This window comes from Jaculus jaculus, chromosome 1 (assembly GCF_020740685.1).
Source record: "Jaculus jaculus isolate mJacJac1 chromosome 1, mJacJac1.mat.Y.cur, whole genome shotgun sequence".
Lineage (NCBI taxonomy): Eukaryota > Metazoa > Chordata > Mammalia > Rodentia > Dipodidae > Jaculus > Jaculus jaculus.
This window is the reverse complement of record NC_059102.1, coordinates 74,266,535-74,291,781: the sequence shown is the minus strand read 5'-3', so window position 1 is coordinate 74,291,781 and position 25,247 is coordinate 74,266,535. Positions and strand designations below refer to the sequence as shown.

General features: G+C 43.3%; 1 protein-coding gene, 1 non-coding gene and 2 pseudogenes across 6 annotated transcripts in view; 2 read left to right on the top strand and 2 right to left on the bottom strand.

Annotated features, from left to right (window-relative positions):
• Nucleotides 1-2,518, bottom strand: part of Kdm4c (lysine demethylase 4C) — a 370,239-nt gene extending 367,721 nt beyond the window's left edge. For 4 of the 5 annotated variants that reach the window (XM_045149418.1, XM_045149432.1, XM_045149411.1 and 1 more), the window contains exon 1: nt 2,384-2,506. The gene's annotated coding sequence lies outside the window, so the exon portion shown is untranslated. Of the gene's footprint in view, nt 1-2,383 lie in introns of all 5 variants that reach the window. The other variant, XM_045149440.1, reaches the window with a different exon arrangement.
• A 2,232-nt stretch (nt 2,519-4,750) lies between these two features.
• LOC101602671 lies at nt 4,751-5,233 on the bottom strand (annotated as a pseudogene).
• Nucleotides 5,234-6,401: 1,168 nt separating this feature from the next.
• On the top strand, nt 6,402-19,487 carry LOC101602965 (annotated as a pseudogene).
• On the top strand, nt 14,878-15,041 carry LOC123457977. Its single transcript, XR_006635320.1, has one exon. It is a non-coding gene; the product is annotated as a U1 spliceosomal RNA (small nuclear RNA).
• Nucleotides 19,488-25,247: the final 5,760 nt, after the last annotated feature.

Below are 25,247 nucleotides of genomic sequence, written 5' to 3'. Positions count from 1 at the left end.
GTTCTGATCTGCAACTCCCTATCCGGTAAATTTACTTCTTTCTACAAGCTGAGCTCAAACTGGGGCTGATGACACATCTTGTAATGCCAGCGTGAGAAGGTGGTAACAGGAATTAAAAGGTCAGGTCAGTCTCAGCTATGTAGTAGAGGAGACAGAGGAGTCTGGGAGAAAGTGGTTGATCAAAGCTTTGCAGTAAAGGTGTAGCAGAGAGCAGAGTTGCTCAGCAAAAGAGGACTTGGAGGTGGAGCAAGCTGGATAGGCTTCTTAAAGGAATTATAGCCAGCCTAGGTGAGATTAGGATATGCAAGTATAGATTTAGAAAAGTGCCAATTTTACCATGTGTCAGTAATTCCAAGGTGTAGGAAAGGCAGACTGTAAGGACTTTTGATAGGTTGGGAGACTGAAAATATACACATTTTTTAGGTACCACAAAACCTTTGTATTAAAGGGACAAAAATATACAGTGCATGTTCAGGGTCCTGGATCTTATCTCCATTAGTCCAAAAGGCAAACAGCGAAAAGACTTCATGGCATACCTCTCAAGAAATTCATACCAGAAAGCCAGGTGTGGTGGCGCACGCCATCCCAGCACTCGGGAGGCAGAGGTAGGAGGATAGCCATGAGTTCAAGACCACCCTGAAACTACAGAGTTAATTCCAGGTCAGCCTAGACCAGAGTGAGACCCTACCTGGAAAAACCAAAAGAAAAAAAAAAGAAAGAAAGAAATTCATACCAGAAACAGTTTGAGAGAAGAGTAGTATTAATGTTTGACAAAAGGCGACAAACTTCCAAAGATTAAGAGACCTATACTAGATGCTGAGCTATGAGAACACAAAATGTACTTGTATCATTTTATCTCCAATAAATAGTAACAAATCCATGAATATCCAGGGCATAGATAGGAGCGAAACGAATGAACACTTTGCTAACCTGTTAACAAAGTGTGACTCGTGACGTAGCTCAATTAGTAGAGTGCGTTCGCTAAGCATGCAGAAAACCCTAGACTCGATCCCCAGTAACTAGCACTGCATAAAGGGAGTTTGGTAACCCACATCTGTAATCCCAGCACTTTAGGGGGCGGGGGGGGGGGGGGGAATGGCAAGAAAAGCAGAAGTTCAAGGTCATCCTTGGCTAAATGGATTTCAGAAATGGGAAGCACTATACTACATTAGCCAGAGGATGAAACCACACAAATAATTCTGGTCTCTATAAAATGTGGAAAAGGGTTAAATGAAAGAACGCAACCTAGTGTATGACTTTATTTATAAATGAAGGGCCCACAAAGCTGGAGAAAGAGGCAGATGACGGGAAACAATACCTGGTCTACATAGGGAGAAAAGAATATAGCTGGAGAGATGGCTTAGCAGTTAAGGCACTTGCATTCACCTTCTCAGCCTAAGAACCCAGGTTGGATTCCCCAGTACCCATATAAGCCAGATGTGGGCCTGAGGCCCTGGCGTGCCCATTCTCATTCTCCCCCTCTCACAAATAAAAATACAATTTTTTTTAAATGTAAGAGCCACTAATTTTCAACCATAATACTTTGAAGTAGAATACTAGTAACTGTTGTCATAGAAACGGTGAAGCCAATTTTTTTTTTAGGTCGCGACTCCTATGGGTAAAAAGGGGCTAAGTTTGGTTTAAACCAATTAAGTCGACCAGGTCCATTACAGGCATAAACCGACGGCATTTGCAACCCACACTTCTAAAGCACGGCCGCATAAATCATCTCGTGTGAGTAACTATCAAGTACCAAAAAAGTTTGATCGCCCTGGAAGAACCTAACAAAACCTCTCTCAGCATCCGCCACAATTAAAGCCACCCGGTGCAGGGTTGCTGGACACTGCCAATCCCGGAGCCAGGTGCGATGTCCAAAAGGAAAGCATTCGAACCGAACCCAGAGATCCCCAAATTCAAGTTCGAGCCCTGGCCGGCCCGCCTACGGTCTTCCTCCGACCTCCCTCGGCACCTGGCGGTCCGCGCGACCCGACTCCACTCGCACTTGCTAAGTGCCCGCGGGTGCCCCAAGCAGGGGCTGCTCCGGCCCGAGCACTGAGAGCAACTGGGAGGGAAGGAAACGGCCCCGACCTCCGCGACCGGCATCGAGAGGGAAGCCCCGCCCGGCCCGCGGGCCGTGACAGCCTCGGGGAGAGAGGCCTCGGAGGGACGCCCCAGGCCCGGCTTTCCCGCACTCCGCCGGAGCGCCCAGCAGAGATTCCGCGTGCCCGGGAGCGCGACTGCGAACCAAGCTCCCCGGAGGAGGGCGGGCGCAGAGGCCGGGCCGGGCGAGGGCCCCGAACGGGCTGTCAGAGGCTCCCTCACCGGCGTGACAGACCCGCGCCGAGGGCCTCGCTCGCCGCCCGGGTCCCGGAGAAGCGGTTACCTGCGGCGCGGAGGAGACGACCAGCAGGGCAAGGAAGGGGAAACCCGGGGCGGACTCCCTCCCGGGGAGATCTGGAAGACTTGTTCCGCACAGGGTGACAGCTGCCGCCGCGCACGCGCCCCGGGCGCCCGACGCCGATCCCTCCGCCGCGGCCGCCGCCGCCGCCGCCGCCGCTCACCCGGGCGTCGCGGGCTGGGTAGGAGGCGGCGGCGAGGGCGCGCCCACCGCGCAGGCCGGCCGTGCCTGCGTGCGCGCGCCCCCACGTGACCGCTGGGACTCCGCACGGCCCGGGTCACGTGAACTTGTGAACTGTTTAAAGTGCCGGGCCGCTCTGCGGACGCAGCCTCCGCCGTGAGGGCGCGGTGGCGCCGCCTCTCCGCGCGCGAACGCGTCGCCTTACGCCCCGAGCCCGCCCGGAGGAGGGAGAGACAGGGCGCAGACTGAGACTGAGCGCTCCCGCGGGCTGCACCGACGCTGGGTCCCGGTCCTCGCGCCTCCCGCAGCCTGGAGCCCGACCTGGCCTACGGCGGCCCTCGGGGCGCGCACGTCACAGGGGCGTGGCTCGGCCGCCGCGGCCGGTGACCACATCCTGTGCCGCTTCTCCCTTCGCCCGCGCCTGGGCTCTCCAAGCTTCGTTACTGCCGCCGGTGATCCTCCCCGAATTCACGTCCCGGCCTCCCTCTGACCAGCAACTGCAGTTAGCCTTCTGAATCCTCCAGCCTCAAGATGGGGACTGAAAATGGGGACTGGTCCAATAGCAGTCCTGGGCTGGGAGTGCCGCGGGTACGACAGGGCCGACCCGGAGTAGCGAAGTGCAGGGTGGCGCCTGTGAGCCCTTTAGTTATCAGAGGAACCACACAGACCTCAAACTTACTGATAAAGTCATGCGCCAGAGTACCTAACTTTTTGCTAAGCTGAACTTTTTTTTTTTTTTCGGTTTTTTCGAGGTAGGTTCTCACTAGCTCAGGCTGACCTGGAATTTACTATGTAATTCACGGGCGATCCCCCTACCTCTGGGAACTGCTGGAAGTTAAAAAAAAGTTTGGGCTGTGTGGTGCACGCCTTGAATCCGAGCACTCAGGAGACTGAGGTAGGAGCGAGTACCACCATGACTTTGAGGCCAGCCTGGGACTACAAAGTGAGTTCCAGTTCACCCTGGGTTAGAGTGAAACCCTATTTGGAAAAAAACTGGAACAAAACAAAAATAAACAACTTTCTGGTTCTCCTTCTAGAGTCCTTAGAAAGCCATCTGCTCTGTCAGATTAGAAACTGGTACGTCAGAATAAAAATTATGGAAACCGTGCTGGAGAGATGGCTTAGCGGTTAAGCGCTTGCCTGTGAAGCCTAAGGACCCTGGTTCGAGGCTCGGTTCCCCAGGTCCCACGTTAGCCAGATGCACAAGGGGGCGCACGCGTCTGGAGTTCGTTTGCAGAGGCTGGAGGCCCTGGCGCGCCCATTCTCTCTCTCTCCCTCTATCTGTCTTTCTCTCTGTGTCTGTCGCTCTCAAGTAAATAAATAAGTAATTTAAAAAAATTCTGGAAACCTGAACTCTACGCCCTTCACTGTTTCAGACCCAAAATGTTGCACATATGGTATTTGTGCAATACAGTAAATTTAGACAGAACTAGAGTCTCCTGCTTTTCAATTTTTGTGGGGTTTTTTTTCGGGTTTTCAAAGTAGGGTCTCACTTTAGCCCAGGCTGACCTTGAATTCACTATGGAATCTCAGAGTGGCCTTGAACTCAGCGATCCTCCTACCTCTGCCTCCCAAATGCTGGGATTAAAGGCGTGCGCCACGACGTCGGGATTTCACACCTTTTTTTGAAACAGGATTTCACTCTAGATCAGACTAAACTGGAACTCACTCTGTGGTAAAGACTGGCCTTGAAAACTTAACAGTGCTCCTCTGACTTAAACCTCCCCAACTGCTGGGATTAAAGACATGTGCCATCATGCGTGTCTCTCAGTTTTTGTTTAAATTTGAAGGGTCTATGGTGAGGTACCAACCTAACTGAATTCACAAAACATTTTTGAGAATTAAAGATAACAATATCAAACATAAAAACACTTGAGAAAATGTAAGGCAGAGGCTGGAGTGTGATTCAGTTGGTGGAGTGCTTGCCTGGCATAAATGAAGCCCTGGGTTCCATCCCCAGTACTGCATAAACCAAACAGTGTCACAGGCCTGTAATTCCAGCACTTGGGAAGTGGGGGCAGTAGGATCAGAAGTTCAAAATCCTCAACTACATAGGAAGCATGAGCCCAACAGGGGTACATGATTGTTCCCCATTTTTATATGCTCATAAAACTTTAATAAAAATACAGTTTTACAACAATGATACTAAAATTTATGATTTCCATTTCTCCTTTAGTGGGAGACCTCTTGATGAAAATTTAGTAGTCCTGACTCTTCTGGCCTAGTTTCGAAGTTATACATAAAGGGACCTAGTTCCGATTTTATTTCATCATCAGTACAAACTGCAATAAGCCATACTGATTTCTGAGATGCAGAACATTCCAAAGGGATGGTCTGAGAGTCATAGTGAATATTCCTTGGTGTAAAGTGTACCTCAGTTTGAAAGAGGACTGTATCCTCTGAGATAACCATTTTCCTGATACCACATTTATGAGCAGAGTATATAAAATGGTATAAATATGTTGGTATCAAAGTCACAGGACAGCCCATTCCCAGAAACAATTCATTGGCACATTTCTATACATTGTTTCTGTTCTCAGTAGAAGGACTAACCTAGACCATCACCTAATCCAAAAAGCAGCTTATTTTCACATTGATATTCTCAGCACAAGGCCAAATCAAGACAGCAAGAAGAATCAAGATCTCTAAAGTCATAGAGGCCTTCATGGAGGCTGACTTCTAGCTCAGCATTTCAGGAAAGAGGAAGTCCACATTTTTTTTTAATTTATTTATTTTTTTATTTGCTAGAAGGGAAAGGGAATGGGTGTGCCGGGGCCCTCTACTATTGAAAATAAACTCCAGATGCATTGTGCCACTTTGTGCATCTGGCTTTATGTGGGGACTGGGGGGAATTGAACCCATACTGGCAGGCTTTGCAAGTAAGTAACATTAACCTCTGAGCCATCTCTATTGCTTGCTCCTTTTTTAAATAAATATTTTTTGTTCATTTTTATTTATTTATTTGAGAGTGACAGAGAGAGAGGGAGAGAAAGAGGCAGATAGAGAGGGAATGGGTACACCAGGGCTTCTAGCCACTGCAAATGAACTCCAGACACGTGTGGCCCCTTGTGCATCTGGCTAACGTGGGTCCTGGGGAATTGAGCCTCGAACCAGGGTCCTTAGGCTTCATAGGCAAGCACTTAACCGCTAAGCCATCTCTCCAGACCTCCCCCCACCTTTTTTTAATTAAAAGGTAGAGTCTCACTCTAGCACAGAGTGACCTGGAACTCACTCTGTAGTCCCAGGCTAGCCTTGAACTCACAGGATCCTCCTACCTATGTCTTCCAAGTGCTAGAATTAAAGGCATGTGCCACCATATCCATGTCCAGCCTCTCTTCTTTTCCTTCTTTCCTTTTTTTTTTTTTTTGTTTTGTTTTGTTTTCCGAAGTAGGTTCTCACTCTAGCCCAGGCTGACCTGGAATTCATTATGTCGTCTCAGGGTGGCCTCAAACTCATGGTGATTCTCCTACCTCTGCCTCCCAAGTGCTGGGATTAAAAGCATGCACCACCATGCTTGGCTTTTTGTGTTTGTTTGTTTGGTTCTTTTTTTGTTTTTTTGATGGTGTTATTTTTGTTTGTTTGTTTTTTGAAAAAGAGCCTCTCACTGACCTAGAAGCCGTAGTGATCCCCCCCCCCCGCCTCCCAGAACTAGAATTATGAACCATGCACATGCGGTGATTTTTTCTTTTCTCTCTATTTCGGTTGTTTGCTTGATTGGGTTTAGTTTAGTTATTTAAGATAAGGTGTCACATAGCCAAGGTTCCCTACCTTAATCTCTAGATAGGGATGCTGGCCTTGATCTCTTCATCCTCCTGATTCAATCATGCAAGTGCAGGTATTACAGGGCTATAGCATCAAGCCAAGCAAACACTCTCTACCCCTCATTTTCTTTTCCAGTGTTGGAGACTGAACCCAGGGGCTCATGCATGCTAGACACCTTTATTTTTATATTTTCTATGGATCTTAGGCTGGCTATAGTTAACAAATATCCTGTTCCATCTTGCTTTATGCACAGCTCATTAGCTCAAAATATGAATGTTTTTTCTTTACTTTATAAACTTTGGAGCTTATTAATAAAGTCCTTATCCTATTCATTCCCTGCTTTTATCAGTTGCAAAATGTAGCCAAAAATCTTCCAGTGATACTTTGCAGTGTAACACTTCATACTTCTTCCTCTCAAAAGATCATTCATTTCCACACCTGCTAAATCTGGGCCAGTCTTGCAAAGTGCTTGATTAAAAAAAGGTGGCAGAAGCCTGGAGAGATAGTTTAGTGGCTAAGGCATTTGCCTGCAAAGCCATAGGATCCCAGTTCAATGCTCCAGGACCCACAAGAGCCAGATGCACAAGGAGCATATGCGTCTGGAGTTCATTTGCAGTAGCTGGAGACCCTGGCGTTCCCATTCTCTCTCCCCTCCCTCTCTCTCTCTGCCTCTTTCTCTTTCTCAAATAAATAAATAAAATATATTTTTTAAAAAAGGTGGCAGAAGCAATGTCAAAGGATTTCCAAATCTAGACCTTAGGAAACATTGCAGCATAACTAAGCATGGTGGCTCATGCCTGTAATCTCAGCTCTTGGGAGGTAGAAGGCCAGCCTTGGCTACCTGATATTCTGTCTCAAAGAAAACAAACACCAAAGAGCAAGAGATTGCAGCTTTTTATGTCTTAAAACTTTAATGTAGCAAGCCAATCTAGTCTATTAGAATATGAGAAAGCACACATAACCATAGGATTCAGTAGATATATGTCACCAATTCTTATACATATGAATGAGGCCACCTTGACCACCTTGAGGCCAACCATCCTCTTGCTGAATGCAGCTACATGAGTACCAGAAGCTCGCCTCAAAGTAGCACAGAAAATCATGAGAACCATATCTGCTGTAATTACTTTAACTAGTTAGTTTTCAAGTTGTAACAGTTACAAATGAATACTTGAACTGTCTTCCCTGCCTGACACGTCTGACCTTGGTAGTCCTCTGACTCTCCATTGTTAATTCGGGTAATACATTTTTTTGTTTATTTGTTTTTTCAAGGTAGGGTCTCTCTCTAGCCCAGGCTGACCTGGAATTCCCTATGTATGTAGTCTCAGGCTGGCCTCGAACTCATGACAATCCTCCTACCTCTGCCTCCCCAGTGCTGGGATTAAAGGCATGTGCCACCATACCCAGCTTTAATTAGGGTAATACAATTTCTTTCCTGTTACTTTGTTTGTTTGTTTGAGACAGGATCCTGCCCTCCCTTGCTGACCTGACTGATGATAACCTGCTTCATAGCCCAAGCTGGCCTGGAACTCAAGGCAATCTTCCTGCTTAGTCTCACAGGCTCTAGGATTACATGCATGCTACAACATGTCCAGCTTTCTATTGCTTTTTAAAAAATATTTTCTTTTTATTTATTTATTTGAGAAAGAGAGAGAGAAAGAGGCAGCTGCTGCAAATGAACTCCAGACACATGCACCACCTTGTGCATCTGGCTTTCATGGGTCCTGGGGAGTTGAGCCTGGGTCCTTTGGCTTTGCAGGCAAGTGCCTTAACCACTAAGCCATCTTTCCAGCTTTTTTGTTTGTTGTGAGTTGAGGGAGTTGAGAAGATTATGAGAGGGAAGTAAGATGTTCCTAAGTGGCTCTCTCTCAGTAGCATTCTGCTTCTTTAGCAAATGCTTCAGGTGGACCCAAAGAAATGAATTTCTATGAAACATCTCTTGAAGCATCCCTGGATCATGGAAGATTTCAACTGTCCTGTTGATTAGCAAAGTAAGAATCCTTTTCTTCACCTTGATGATGATTGTACAACAGAACTCTACATCACCGAAACAATGATGGATTTAATTTCCTTGTAGCAGTATGATAACCTCACAGCCATCTATCTTTTGTATCTTGCCAAGAAGGCTCAGAAGAAGGCAGTTTGCTTACAGCTTCATTCTTTTGGACCTGCCAGTGCCACCCCAAAGTTAAAGAACCTGAGTATGGAAGATATGACAAGTGATGAAAATTATGCGGCTGGATTGATAGACTATGAATGGCATGAAGACAATTTATCAACTCTCCAAACACCACAGTTCACCAAGCATTGGGCAGAATCAGATAGTGTAGAGTCTAAACCAGGAATTCCAGTATTGTGCAGAGCACCAGTAAATAAAAGGACAAACACAATACATGTACTCCTAAGTCTGCTGTGAAGAATGAAGAGTGCTTTGTGCTTTGTATTTCCTAAACCAACACCCCAGTGAGTAAGAACCAGTATAAAAGAGAAATACTACACTAAGTCATTACACTACACCCTCAAAAGATAGAATGCGTGAAAGAAACCCCAGTCAAAACCCCAGTAAATTCAGGAAAAGACAAACTAATGACAAATCTAATTAGCCCTGAGAGGCGGTATCACTCAGTGGAAGAAAATCTCAACAAGGCACACATGGAAGAGGTTTCTAGAAGAAAAGAAGCTAAAGTGTTTGGAAAGGGAGCCGGGCGTGGTGGCGCACGCCTTTAATCCCAGCACTCGGCAGGCAGAGGTAGGAGGATCGCCACGAGTTCAAGGCCACCCTGAGACTACAGAGTTAATTCCAGGTCAGCCTGGAACAGAGTGAGACCCTACCTCGAAAAACCAAAATAAATAAATAAATGAGCTTACCTCATTACAGAAGCACACAGTAGGGCATGGTGGTGCACACCTATAATCCCAACACTTGGGAGGGTGAGGTAGGAAAATTGCTTCTAAGTTTAAGGTCAGCTATCTTTGCTAGACCTTTTGTCCAGGGTTCCTGATTTTTTTTTCAACCTGCTCTTGTAATTTCTTTCTTTTTTTTTTTTTTAAGTTTGGTTCTTTTTTAAAATTTTTTTATTTATTTGAGAGCAACAGACAGAGAAAGAAGAGGGAGACAGAGAGAGAGAATGGGCGCGCCAGGGCCTCCAGCCACTGCAAACTCCAGACGCGTGCGCCCCCTTGTGCATCTGGCTAACTTGGGTCCTGGGGAATAGAGCCTTGAACCGGGGTCCTTAGGCTTCACAGGCAAGTGCTTAACCACTAAGCCATCTCTCCAGCCCAACTTTATTTCCTTTATTATTTTTTGTTTTTTATTTTTTCTTCCAAATTTTTATTAACAACTTCCATGATTATAAAAAAATACCCCATGGTAATTCCCTTCCTCCCCCCCCACTTTCCCCTTTGAAATTCCATTCTCCATCATATCCCCTCCCCATCTCAATCAGTCTCTCCTTTACTTTTTATGTCATGACCTTTTCCTCCTCTTATGATGGTCTTGTACAGGTAGTGTCAGGCACTGTGAGGCCATGGATATCCAAGCCATTTTGTGTCTGGAGGGAGCGTGTTTTATGGAATCCTGCCCTTACTTTGGCTCTTACATTCTTTCCACCACCTCTTCCACATTAGACCCTGAGCATTGGAAGGTGTGATAGAGATATTGCAGTACTGAGCACTGCAGTCATTTCTTTCCATCACCATGATACCTTCTGAGTCGTTGCAAGGTCACTGCCATCTGAAAAGAGAAGATTCTCTACCAAAAGTGAGAGTAGCATTAATATAAGCATGTGAACATTAACAGAAGTGCTTAGTATATACATTTAGCCAGACAACAGATGTTACACCCCTAGGGCTCATGACTACCCCTGTTTTAAGTTTTCAGTATCAGGGATGTATTCCCTCCCATGAAGTGGGTCTACAGTCCAATTAGAGGGCAGTTGGTTTCCTCCATATCAGATGTGCCACTATTGCACCCGTTGGCTCATTTGGCCTGGCTAGACAAATATAAGGCTTGCAGTGTCCACTGTTGAGTATCTTCACTGATGATTTCTCTTTCTCCCATTGAACTGCATGCAGAATGGCTTCTTCCAGCTTTCTGTCAACTGGTCTACATGGAGGAGGTTATCAGCTCAATTCCAACAGGATTTCTCAGTGGCCTTGCAGCCCAAGTATATGGAGTCTTCACCAATAGGGTTCCTGATTTATAGAAGTTAAGATATTACTAGTTTTTCCAAGAAATTCACATATGAATTAGATCAGATTTTTCCTTGATTTGTTTGTTGAGTCAAGGTTTTATATAACCTAAGTGGACTCAAACTTTCTATGTAGCCAAGACTAGCCTTGAACTTGCTATATAGCCAAAGCGGGCACAGAACTTCTGATCGTCTACCTCCAAAATGCTGTAATTAGAGGCATGTGTCACCACACTTGATTCAATGTTGGAAATAAGTTTTCCCAAAGCTTTGTCAATGCAAAAAAAAAAAAAAAAAAAGAAAGAAAGAGAGAGAGAAAGTGAGTACATGGGCATGCCAGGGCCTCTACTCGCTACTAATGAACTCCATATGCATGAGACACCTTGTGCATCTGGCTTTATGTGGGTACTTGGGAATTGAACCCTGGTCATTGTGTTTTTTAGGCAGCCCTCCTGAAGTTTTATAGTACCAGATCAAAGAAAGTCACAAAGTAGAACACTTAAGATATATTGGTGGAAACACCAAGTAAGAAGGTTATAGTAGGGTTGGCTATAGTAGATGGCTCAGCAGTTAAGGCACTTGCCTGCGAAGGCTAAAGATCCAGGTTCAGTTATCCAGTTCCCACATAAACCAGATGTACAAGGTGGTGCATGCATCTGGAGGTTGTTTGCAGTGGCTAGAGGACTTTATGCACCCATTCCTCTTTGTCTCTTCATCTTTCATAAATAAATAAATAAATAAAGTATTTTAAAAAGTAAGGGCCAGGGCTGGAGAGATGGCTTAGCAGTTAACTGATTGCCTGTGAAGCCTAAGGACCCCCATTCGAGGCTTGATTCCCCAGGACCTACGTGAGTCAGATGCACAAGGGTGCACATGCATCTGGAGTTCATTGGCAGTGGCTGGAGGCCCTGCCATGCCCATTCTCTCTCTGTCTATCTGCCTCTTTCTCCCTGTCACTCTCAAATAAATAACTTAATTAATTAAGTAATGACCCAGCATGGTGGCACATGCCTTTAATTCCAGCACTTGGGAGGCAGAGGTAGGAGGATCCCAGTGAATTTGAGGCCACCCTGAGACTACAGAGTGAATTATAGGTCAGCCTGGGAACCCTGCCTTGAAAAACCAAAAAAAAAAAAAAAAAAAAAAAAGGTTATACCAAGGCAGGGAAATCTGCCCTAAAATGTCTGGTGACATTCTTAGCTTTTGGGTTGGTGGAAGCTAAGAGTGTAGTACATTCCAAAAGGATTTACCTCATAGTCACAAGGATGTTAGGTCACACAGAGAGGTAGGCAATATATCGTTATTTAAGGGAGATTATGATTACCCAAGATAAAAAAAAAATGATTAAAAAAAAAGATAGCCCAAGATAAATTTGTCACTTGGGAGGCAGAGGTAGGAGGATCAAGGCCACCCAGAGACCTGAGACTACATAGTAAACTCTAGGTCAGCCTGAGCCAGAGTGAGCCCCTACCTCAAAAACAAAACAACAACAATAACAAAAAGCTTGTTTGTGAAGCTTAAGAATACAGGTTCAATTCCTCAGTACCCACATAAAGCCAGAAGTGCAAGATAGCTTAGCTTATGTATCTGAAGTTGATTTGCAGTGGATAGAGGCCCTGGGGTACCTATTTTTTCTCTTTCTACCTGCCTTTTCTCTCTCTCTCTCAAATAAGTAAATTAAATATATATATATATATATTTCTTTTTCTTAGTGCAGGCTGACCTGGAATTCACTATGTAGTCTTAGGCTGGCCTTGAATTCACAGCAATCCTCCTACCTCTGCTTCTCTGAGTGCTGGGATTAAAGGCATGCACCACCATGCCCAGCTTTGAAATATTTTTTAACTTTTATTTTTTATTGAGACAGGGTCTCACTGTAGCCCAGGCTGACCTGGAATTCACTATGTAGTCTCAGGGTTGCTTTAAACTCACGGGATTTTTCTTTTTTTCTTTTCTTTTCTTTTTTATTTTTTTTTTGTTTATTTTTTTATTTAGTTATTTATTTGAGAGCGACAGACAGAGAGAGAAAGAGGGAGAGAGAGAGAGAGAATGGCGCACCAGGGCCTCCAGCCACTGCAAACGAACTCCAGATGCATGCACCCCCTTGTGCATCTGGCTAACATGGGTTCTGGGGAATCAAGCCTCGAACCAAGGTCCTTAGGCTTCACAGGCAAGTGCTTAACCACTAAGCCGTCTCTCCAGCCCTCACGGGATTTTTCTATCTCTATGTGCCAGGTGCGGGGATTAAAGGTGTGCAACACCACACCCAGCTACAAAATATTTTTTTAATGTCCTAATCAGTGCTGGAGAGGTGGTTTAGCAGTTAAGGTGCTTGCTTGCAAAGCCTAAAGACCCAGGTTCGATTGCCCAGTACCCATGTAAGCCAAATGCACAAAGTGGTGCACGCATCTGGAGTTTGTTTGCAGTGGCTAGAAGCCGTGGTACACTCATTCTCTTTCTGTGTGTCCCTTTCCTTATCTCATAAATAAATAAATTCTAATTAGTCAGATAATGGTAGAATGTTTAATGTAGGTGCAGCTCTTTCTGGAAATTTCAGTTAACTGCTTCTTTCTATTGAGATTCCAGAAATCAAGCAGGTCCCCTCTTTGTCTACTTCCTAGAAGTGTCATAATGGATAATGTTGATTTTTCAACATGGCCAAGTTTAGAGATGAGTTCATTTGCTACCCACAAGCCGAGTGAATTCTACAAAATCTATATGGAAAGCAAAAATTCTTGTGTTCTGTGCCTTAGCTTTTATTATTTAAGATTTAACAGCTGGGCATGGTGGCAAGTGCCTGTAATCCTAGCGCTTTGGGAGGCCGACTCAAGAGGATTAGAATTTCAAGGCCAGCCTTGGCTAGATAAGGAGTTTGAGATCAGCCTGGGTTTCATGGGATGTTATATCTATAAATAAATAAACACATGCTTGATAATCCTTGTTGCTCTTTGTTCATTTTATTTATTTACTTATTTGAGAGCAACAGACAGAGAAAGAGGTAGAGAGAGAGAGAGAATGGGTGCACCAGGGCCTCCAGCCACTGCAAATGAACTCTAGACATGTGGGCCCCCTTGTGCATCTGGCTAACATGGGTCTTGAGGAATTGAGTCTTGAACAGGGGTCCTTAGGCTTCACAGGCAAGCACTTAATTGCTAAGCCATTTCCCCAGCCCCCTTGTTGCTTTTTAACTCTGCAAAAGGATATTCATTCCGTGTGCCCCCACCCATGCCCTGAATTGTGCAAGCTGTTTTTGATGGAGTGTGTCAATATAAGGTAAACATGGCATGAAGTGCTACAGTGATGCTACTAAAAAGGCTGGATCCCTCCACCACGGACAAAACCATTCCGGTGACCTAATTTCATTATCTCTACTAACATAAGAGGATTAATTATCTAGCAGCTATATTGCTTTAATCTGCCTGATCCTTTGTTATTTTCACATTGAGTGATGCTTTTTTTTTTTTAAACAGCATCTCAAGTAGCTCAGGTTGGCCTCAAATTTGCTATGCAGGCAGAGATGACCTTGAACTTCTAATCTTCATCCTTCTTACTTCCCAAGTGCTATGATTACAAGTGTGTACCACTAACTCGGATTGGGCAATGCTTTGTAAACACCCTATTTCTTATAAGAATCCCATATGAAAGGACAAACAACCTCAAATATCTAAGACAACCCTGAGCAATAAAAATAAGACTGGTGGTATCATTATACCTGATTTAAACCTATACTACAGAGCCATAGTAACAAAAACAGCATGGTACTGGCACAATAACAGAATGTAGATCAATGGAACAGAATAGAGGACCCAGATGTAAGTCCAGTTTGCTATAGCCACCTGATCTTTGACAAAAATGCCAAAAATACTCATTGGAGAAAAGACAGCCTCTTCAGCAAATGGTTCTGGGAAAATTGGATATGTATCTGTAGAAGGATGAAAATAGATCCTTATCTCTCTCCTTGTCAAAGAATTAAGTCCAAATGGATCAAAGACCTTAACATCAGACCTGAAATTCTGAAACTGCTAGAGGAAAAAGCAGAAGCTACTCTTCAACATATTGGTCTTGGCAAAGACTTTCTGAATATAACCCTAATTGCTCAGGAAATAAGACCACAGATAACTTCTGGGACCTCATGAAATTACAAACCTTTTGTATGGCAAAGGACACTTTATACAGCAAAGAGGCAACCTACAGAATGGAGAAAATCTTTGCCAGCCATACATCTGACAGAGGATTAACATCCAAACTATTCAAAGAACTCAAAAAATTAAATAATAAGAAATCAAACAATCCATTTAAAAAATGGGCCATGGAAGTAAATAGAGAGTTCTCAAAAGAAGAAATACAATACTTACCTGTCAGGGGAGATACCATGATCATGAAGGTAGTTTTCCCAGGGCGAAGCTTATTCATTGCACTCTGGATGTGCTGACCCCTGTAAGTTCCCCAAATGTGGGAAACTCGACTGCATAATGTATGGTAGTGGGGCACTGTGTTTGTGCTCTCCCATGTAAAAGCCAAAAAAATAAAAAAAAAAGAAGATGGCATATAAACATCTAAAAAGATGTTCTACATCCCTAGTTAGTCATCAGGGAAATGCAGATTAAAACTACATTGAGATTTCATCTCATTCTTGTCATATTGGCTACCATCATGAAAACAAATGACTATAAATGCTGGCGAGGATGCAGAAAAAGAGGAACTTATTCACACTGTTGGTGGGAATGCAGTGTGGTCCAGCCATTGTGGAAATCAGCGTAGAGGTTCCTAAGACAGCTAAAAATAGATCTATCATATGACCCAGCTATAGCACTCCTAGGCATATATCCTAAAGACTCGTCTCACTACCTTAGAGATATTTGCTCAACCATGTTTATTGCCACTCTATTCACAATAGCTAGGAAATAAAACCAGCCTAATTGTCCCTCAACTGATGAGTGGATGATGAAGATGTGGCACATTTACACAATGGAGTTCTACTCAACAATAAAGGAAAATGAAGTGATGAAATATGCAGAAAAATGGGTGGATCTGGAAAGTATTATAGTGAGGTAGCCCAGGCCCAGAAAGCCAAATATCACATGTTTTCTCTCATATGTGGATCCTAGCTATGTCTATGTGAGTAGGAATAAAACTCAGTAGCAGAGGCCAGTAAGCTAGAAAGGAGCTATAAAGGGAATAAAAAGAGAGGGAGGGGGGGATTAATAGGCTGGTATTGTATACCTGTAAGTAGAAGAACAGATCAATGGTGGTAAAAAGGCCTAAGTGTGGTCAGGGGAAGAGATTGAGTAAAGGAAAGGTAGAGGGAAGGCTAATCAAAATTTAAGAGTATATACAGAAAAGTCTAAGAGAATATAAATAAGTCATATGGAAACCTACTTTTTGGATAATGGAACAACCAGAAGCCATAGATTGTTACTAGAAAATTTTCAGTGCCAAGGATAGAATGCCTTCCAGTGAGTTGTTTGCCAGGGAGGTCTCTGATACCCCCAAAACATTACACGCCATTGCTGCGGCCCTTGGTTTCCCACCAGAAATGGATGGCAACCCTATTGCTGAAGACTCCACATACTGAGGCTGCAAGGTCACTGAGAAATACTGATGCAGCTGAGCTGAAAACCTCCTCCATCTAGACCCGCTGACAGAAAACTGGACAAAGCTACGCTGCATGCAGCTCAATGAGAGAGAGAGAAATCACTAATGGAGATATTCAAGAGTGGACACTATAAGCCTTAAATTTGTCCAGCAAGGCCAAATGAGCCCACAGGTGCAATAGTGGCATGTATGTTATGGGGAAAACCAATCACTCTCTAATTAGACTGGAGGCCCTTTCCATGGGAGGGAATACATGCCTGATGCTGAAAACCTACAACAGGTGGAGTCATGAGCCCTAGGGATATAACTCCTGCTAGTGTTTGGACAAATACATATATTATGCTCACCAAACTGCCCAGTAAGCACTTCTCTTAATATCCATACCCACATATTAATTGCACTCTCAGTTTTGGTGGGAGAAACTTCTCTTTTCAGATGACAGTGATCTTGGGATGAATAAAAAGGCTCCATGGTGATGAGAAGTGATAGAGGAGTGCTCAGCACTGAAATATCTCTATCACACCTCCTCAAGGGTCACAGTCCATTGTAGCAGAGGTGGTAGAAAGAATGTAAGAGCCAAAGTAAGGGTAGGACTCCTTACAATGTGCTCCCTCCAGATATGAAATGGCCTGAACATCCATGACCTCACAGTGCCTGATACTACCTACAAAAGACCAGCATAATGGGAGGAAAAGATGATGACATCAAAATAAAAGAGAGACTGATTTTGGGGGGGGGATATGATGGAGAGCGGAGTTTCAAGGGGGAAAGTGGGGGGTGAGGGAGGGAATTACCATGGGATATTGGTTACAATAAAAACATAAATTTAAAAAAAGCATAAATAAATAAATAAATAAAAATGGCTTTTCAGAGTGCTCTTTTCCACAATGACTCTGTCCCCTCTCTTTCCTCTACCCTTGGAACTTCATCACCAGATATTCCACCTCTTCCCCTGCCCACTTTTTTTGTGTGCATATAACTACAACTATAAAAGGTACACACGTTTCCAGATTTGGAATCTGAACAACTGAGCTGTGGACCAGACTGAGAATTTGCCACACTTCAGCTTCTTTCCATTTGGTTTTCTATTTATCTATTTGAGAGAGGAAGAGAGGCATAGAGGCAGACATAGAGAGAGAGAGTAAATGGTAAATGGCTACACCAGGGCCTCTAGCCACTGCAAACAAACTCCAGATGCATGTGCCATCTTGTGCATCTAGCTCTATGTGGGTACTGAGTAATCAAACCTAAGTCCTTTGGGCTTGCCATCCCAGCAGGCACCTTAAGTACTAAGTCAAGGCTTTTTCCAGTGCCTGGCTTTCCACTGAGGATCACAAATTGGATACACCTGAACTTTCTTCTTCTCACTACACTACCATAAGATTCAGATTCAAAATCCAGTGCTAAATTTCTACCTTTAGTATTCAAGGTGCTTAAAAATGAGCTGAACTAGCTTCCACTAGATGGCAGCATATTTTGGCATAGTGCTGGTCATTATGTTTCTAAATTTTATAATTGTTCTTATTTATTTATTTTTTCTTTATTTTGGTTTTTTGAGCTAGGGTTTCACTCTAGCCCAGGCTGACCTGGAATTCACTCTGTATTCTCAGGATGGTCTTGAACTCACAGCAATCCTCCAACCTCTGCCTTCTGAGTGCTGGGATTAAAGGCCTGTGCCACCATACCTGACCTTTATTAAAAAATATTTTAGGGCTGGAGAGATGGCTTAGAGGTTAAGCGCTTGCCTGTGAAGCCTAAGGACCCCGGTTCGAGGCTCCATTCCTCAGGTCCCACGTTAGCCAGATGCACAAGGGGGCGCACTCGTCTGGAGTTCGTTTGCAGTGGCTGGAGGCCCTGGCACGCCCATTCTCTCTCTCTCTCTCTCTCTCTCTCTCTCTCTCTCTCTCTGCCTCTTTCTCTGTCTGTCGCTCTCAAATAAGTAAATAAAAATAAACCAAAAAAAATTTTAAAAAAAGAGAAAAAAGTTTGAATATTTCAATTAAAAAAATATTTTAGTTATTTATTTGAGAGAGAGAGAGAATGGGCATGCCAGGGCCTCCAGCTGCTTGAAACGAACTCCAGATGCGTGCATCACATTGTACAACTGTTTACATGGGTCCTAGGGAATCAAACCTTGGTCCTTTGGATTTCCAGGCAAGCACCTTAATCGCTAAGGCATCTCTCAAGCCCCCAATTGCTACTTCTTTCTTTCTTTCTTTTTTTTTTTTTTTGAGGCAGGGTCTCACTCTAGCCCAGGCTGACCTGGAATTCACTATGTAGTATCAGGGTGGCCTCGAACTCACAGCAATCCTCCTACCTCTGCCTCCCAAGTGCTGGGATTAAAGGTGTGCACCACCACACTCGGCCCAATTGCTCTATCGTACTGTTATAATAAGTGGATTCCTTGCCACTTCTAATATAGTTACAGATCATTCCTACCTCACAATGTTAAACATACCATACCTTGAAAAAAACCTTCAAAACCAAAACAAAAAAACAGTGAAAAGCTATATTTCTCCTTTTAAAAATACTTTATTTATTTGAGAGAAAGCAAGCATATGTCACATGTGTTATGTTCTTTTTTTTTTTTTTTCTATGGGGCCTTGGTTTTTATTTTTTACAAATGAGGATATTGAGTCAGGTAACTTGTGACACATAAATTTTGAGTAATGAAGCAGTGATTGGATTTCAGGCTTATACATTCCAAGTCTCAGTATAAAGTTGACCCATGGGGTCACCAACTTCAGTTGTCTTTGGTTTTATTTTTTCCAGCAATATAATACTTTAGCACAAAACATCTTTTCATGTGAAAGTAGATCCTGAGATCAAATCCCCAATTACATAGTGTTTTCTCATATTTTATCTGTGTGGGTGTAACAACCTGTTTTTTTTTTTTGTTTGTTTGTTTGTTTGTTTTCCGTCACTTTCAGCAATGGCGATCTAGATCCCTGGTCAGGAGGTGGAGTAACCAAAGACATCACAGATACCCTGGTGGCAATCACCATCCCACAGGGTGCCCATCATTTAGATCAGAGCCCACACAATCTTTGACCCTGTAACCCTGATGTTAGCCGGCTCGCTGGAAGTTAGACACATGAAGCGATGGATCGCAGATTTCTACCCTGGAAGACAGCTCTGAGCAACTTAAAAAATTTTTTTTCTTTCTTTTATGTTCATTCCATCCACATGGGAACCTCAGTTTGATTTTCCACATGTGTCTGTGGCCACACCATCCTGAACTTGCCTGACCTTGTCTGATTTTCTACATGCTTCTACTTTCCCTGTTTGTTACTAGACTTGTTGGGGCCAAGGTTGATACAGAAGAAGGTGATGGGGTGAGAACAGCCATCCCACCAAGGTGACTGCTCTGTTGTCACTGTCTGTGCCACTTCCAGGAAGAGTGTCACCATGGCAGCTCCTACACTGTCAGGACTGTGCCATTCCTGCTGCCTTCCATTCGAGGGAGAGCCACTGCCATTGTCTCTATAAGAAGGGACTCTCCTTGTCTTTGAGGCTGGAATCTGGCCATTTGTAAGTCACCATACCTACCTCGAAAAAGGAAAGCCAAAGCTGGGATAAAGGATGTCATCACAGTTGACAGGAAGGATGTGTGATGGCAATCCAGGCAATGGGGCCATTTCTTCTGTCCTTGGTCACCGATTGTCACATGTGCTGACACCGATCCAGAACCAGCCCCTGCGGCTCGACCAGCTCCCCACAGTCAAATCTCCCGCGTCTCCTTCCGGCGGAAGTGACCGTGTTATGTTCTTTTAATATAGTCTGTCTTTATGTCCAACATGGCCTTCAAGTGCTCTGATTTTAAAATGTGCATATATTTCACACTAGTGAAAACACTTTCATAATGTACTTAAAATAATGACTAATCTCTGTACTTTTAATCAGGAAAAAAAAAACCACTAAGGTCTGGAGAGATGGTTTTGTGGTTAAGGCACTTGCCTGTGTAGCATAAGGACCCAAGTTTGATTCCCCAGTACCCACATAAACCAGATGCACAAAGTGGCACATGTGTCTGGAGTTCATTTGCAGTAGCTAGAGGGCTTGGCACATTCACTCTCTCAACCTGCCTTGCTTGCTCTCTCTCTCAAATACATACAATTAGAAAAAAAGCCAAGCCAGAGGAGGTGGCTCACGCCTATGATCCTAGCACTCAAGAGACTGAGACAGGAGGATTGCAGTGACATCGAGGTTACACTGGACTAAGGAGTGAGTTCCAGGTCTGCCTGGGATAGAACAGCACATGGTCTCAAACATACAAATAAATAAAAGCAAAACTTTAGTCTTGATATTTAACTTTCCTTACAGACAAATAAAAAGTGAAGATGGGGGCTGCAGAGATGGCTTAGTGGTTAACTGCTTGCCTGTGAAGCCTAAGGACCCAGGTTCAAGGTTCCATTTCTCAGGACTCACGTTAGCCAGATGCACAAGGGGGTGCATGAGTCTGGAGTTAGTTTTCAGTGGCTGGAAGCCCTGGCACGCCCATTCTCTCTGTGTGTGTCTCTCTCTCTGCCTCTGTCTTGCTCTGTCACTCTCAAATAAATAAATAAATAATAAACAAAATTAAAAAGTGAAGATGGCCTGGAGAGATGGCTTAGAGGTTAAGGCTCTTGCTTGTGAAGCCTAAGGACCCTGGTTCAACTCCCCAGAATCCACATAGAGGCACAGCGTGGTGCATGTGTCTGGAGTTTGTTTGCAGTGGTTAGAGGCCCTGGCACAATCATTCTTTGCCTCTCTGTCTCATGAATAAATAAATAAATAAATATTTTTAAAGAGTGAAGATTTTTTAAAAGATGAGTTCTAAATGTTTATTGTAATAAAACTAAATTCTTATACAAATGATTTGGCTTTATTCATAAAACAGGACTGTTGATGAATTTTGCCTGCAGTTAAAACTGTTAAATATGGGCTGGGAAGTGAATAAAGTTGCTTGCTTGTGAAGTCTGCTGACCTGGGTTTGATTTCCAGCACCCACATAAAGCCAGACGCATAAAGTCATACATATGTTTGGAGTTAGTTTGCAGTAACAAAAGTTCTAGCACCTCTATTCTCACATCTTTTCTTTTTTTTTTTTTTGTTTTTTTTTTTTGAAGTAGAATCTTCCTCTAGCTCAGGCTGACCTGGAATTCACTAGGTAGTCTCAGGGTGGCCTAAAACTCACAGCAATCCTCCTAAAAAATCTTAATCAGAGCTAAGTGTGGTGGCACATGCCTTTATTCCCAGCATTTGGGAGGCAGAGGCAAAACGTGCTGTGAGTTTGAGAACAACCTACCTCGGCAAACCAAAAGAATAATATAACATAAAATAAAATAAATCTTAGTCAGCAATGAGTCCTATGAGCTACATCACTGGCCAGCCAGGCAATGTTATTTTTAAAATTTTTTTTGTTTATTATTTTTATTTATTTATTTGAGAGTGATAGACAGGGAGAAAGAGGCAGAGAGAGAGAGAGAGAGAATGGGTGTGCCAGGATCTCCAGCCACTGCAAATGAACTCCAGATGCGAGCGCCCCCTTGTGCATCTGGCTAACCTGGATCCTGGGGAATCAAGCCTTGAACGGGCATCCTTAGGCTTCACAGGCAAGTGCTTAACTGCTAAGCCATCTCTCCAGCCCTGGGCAATGCTATTTTAACAACAAAAAATTTAGGTATGATAACAGATACCTGTGATTCTAGCACTTAAGAGGCTGAGGCAGGAGATCCTCTGGGAGTTCCATGGCACTCTGTGTTTCATAGTGAGATATAGGCCAAGCTGTCTCCCAAAACAATGAGAATAAACCAGTTTCTTTCATTTATTTGAATATATACTCAGAGAGGGAGAGAAGGAGAGAGGGAGAGACAGAGGTGCAGAGTAGAGTAGAAGAGTGGATTATTTTTGCTTCTCTGCTTATATTTTTTGTTACTAGGGATTTAAACCTGGGGCCTCATGAATGCTAAGCAAGTCCTCTGCCACTGAGCTATTTCTCTAGTCATTTTTTGGTTTTGTTTTATTTTTGTTTTTTCAAGGTAGCACCTCATTGTAGCCCAGGCTGACCTGGAATTCACTATGTAGTCTCAGGGTAGCCTTGAATGCACAATCCTCCTACCTCTACTTCCTGAGTGCTGGGATTAAAGGTGGACTTTTTTGTTTTCTTGAGGTAGGGTCTCACTGTAGCTCAGGCTGACCTGAACTTCACTATGTAGTCTCAAGGTGGCCTTGAACTCACGGTGTTCTTCTTACTTTTGCCTCCTGAGTGCTGGGATTAAAGGCATGTGTCACCATGCCTGGCTTAGTCCTTTCTTCACTTTTATTTTTAAAATATTTTTATTTGTTTTTAGCAACTAGAGAGACAGACAGAGAGACAGAGAGAGAGAGAAAGAAAGCTAGTGTGCCAGGGCCTCTAGCCACTGGAAACAACCTCCAGATGCATGCAGCACTTTGTGTATCTGGCTTTAAGTAGGTACTAAAAATTGAACCCGGGTTTTTAGGCTTTGCAGGTAAGCACCTTAACCACTGAGCAATCTCTCCAGCCCTCTACCCTATTATTTTAAGGCAGGGTCTCAGAAATACTAGTTTTAAACTCATTGTGTAGCCCAGGCATCTTTAAACTTATGATCCTCTGTCTCAGCCTCTCAAGCATCTAAAATTACAAGCCTGTACCATCAGACCTAGTTTTTATATGGCTATTGAGGATCTAAGACACATTTTGAATAAATATGCTTTTTTTTTTTTTTTGTTTTGTTTTTCGAGGTAGGGTCTCACTCTAGCCCAGGATGACCTTGAATTCACTCTGTATTCTCAGGGTGGCCTCAAACTCATGGTGATCCTCCTATCTCTGCCTCCTGAGTGCTGGGATTAAAGGCGTGTGCCACCACACCCAGCTATAAATATGCTTTTAATATGAAGAGAGTCTCTTCATAAAACTCTACGCTATTATGTATATTTGCATTTAAAAACAAATACATTTAATTTCTCAAGGCCTTCAAGAAACACTTGCCATTCAACATATCATACTACTTTCTGGTGTTTCTCTACCTGCTTTGCGTTAACCTCCTGGAAAATAAAACTCCTTGACACTGTTTAATTGATTTGGTAAAAATATCTCTACTTGTAAAGAACTTCCTTCATGACTTATTTACCATCCACTCCTATATTTTTTAGAATATGATTCATTGGGGTTAATATTCTAATATTTTCATTGTAATTATAGTAAGACAGTTTAATTGGCAAAATCTGTGACTTTTATTTAAAGGATCTTAAATTTATTTTATTTATTGGGTTTTCGAGGTAGGGTTTCACTCTAGCCCAGGCTGACCTGGGATGTACTATGGAGTCTCAGGGTGGCCTCAAACTCACAGCGATCCTCCTACCTCTGCCTCCTGAGTGCTGGGATTAAAAGCGTGCACCACCACTCCCGGCTCTTATTTATTTTTTTCTTTTGACCACTTTTTACATTGTATATAATGTATTTTGATCATATTCACCCCATTATCCTCTCTTGGTCCTCTCCCACCCCTACTTCTTCCCAACTAATTCTCTTTGTAGGGTTTTTTTTTTTTTTTTTTTTTTGGTTGGTGGTATCCCAATGAGTTTAATTATGGTTGCTTATATGAGCATGGATGAGAACTTATTGAGGGGTTATGAGCATGGATAACTTAACCAGTAGCTATATCAATGAAAAGTGTGTACTTTGATAATGTGTGTGTGTGTGTGTGTGTATGTGTTCATTGAGTTTAATTTGGGTTGCCTGCAAAGCATGGATGTGGGGTTATTTACCTGAGTACATTCAACTTACCAGTGGCTACAAAACTGAAAATAATGTCTCTTGTTCCCCCACAACCATTATCTTCTAATAGCTCCTCAGAAATGGGTGGGGCTATGGAGTTAACAATTGTTAACTGCCTATAAGTCCTAAGGAGAAGGTGGGGTCTGGTAGCATTGAACTTCTCATTGCTGAGAAAAAACACTGGACCAGAGCAGCTTATGGGAGGAAAGAGTTTATTTCAGGCTTACAGTTTAAAGGGGAAGCTTCATCATGATGGAGAAAGCATGGCAGCTGGCTCACATCTTTATACATCAGTCACCAAGAGACAGAACAGCCTGAGTGCGCTAGCTCTGAACACCCAGTGATAATCCTTAAGTTTCTTGCTCAGTGACACACCTCCACCAGCAAGACTGTACCTCACAAAGGCTCTACCAACTAGGGACTAAGTAGGAAGCTTATTTACAAACACTTGAGGATATGGGAGACATCTTAAATTTAAACCACTGCAGGCCTCATGAGAAGTTGGGACTATCAATGAAGAAATGTTGTAGGCACATCTCCTGCAGATAATCTTAGCTGCTATGAGTTCATGAATGCAACAGACATCTCATGTCTGGAAGACAGCATACTACAGAACTCCTCATCATATAATTAGTATATTCTCTCTGTCCCTCTTACATGATGTTCCCTGAACCTTGGGGAGTGTGATACAGACATTTCATTTAGGACTGAGCACTGAACAGTCACTTATTTTCAGCACAAAAATGCATAAATCTTATTATAATCAAGTTACTCAATGGACTGAATACTTGTGTTCTCCAAAAGTCATATTTGGTAAACCCTAAATTCTAATATGAGAGATTTTGGAAATGAGGCTTTGGAAAGAAATTAGGTCATGAGGGTCAAGCCTTCATGTATGAGATTAGTTTTCTTATAAGAAGAGACAGGAGAGCTAGCTAACTCTCTACCTGCCACATAAGCATTCAGTAATAAACTGGCAGCCAGTGACAGGAAAGAGCAGGCCCCTCACTGGACTGGCCATGAGATTTTAGCTGAAATTAAGTTCTTTTTATAAGCCATCCAGTCTGTGTCACTTTTTTCAATTCTTTTTTAAAATATATTTTATTCATTTATTTATTTGAGAGAAAGAAAGCTGGAGAGAGAGAGATTGACATAGAAAGAATGGGTACACCAGGGCCTCCAGCTGCTGCAAATGAACTCCAGATGTGTGCGCCCCCTTATGCATCTGGCTAATGTGGGTCCTGAGGAATTGGAGCCTTGAACCAGGGTCCTTGAGCTTCACAGGCAAGTGCTTAACCACTAAGCCATCTCTCCAGGCCCTGTGTCACTTTTTATAGCCACC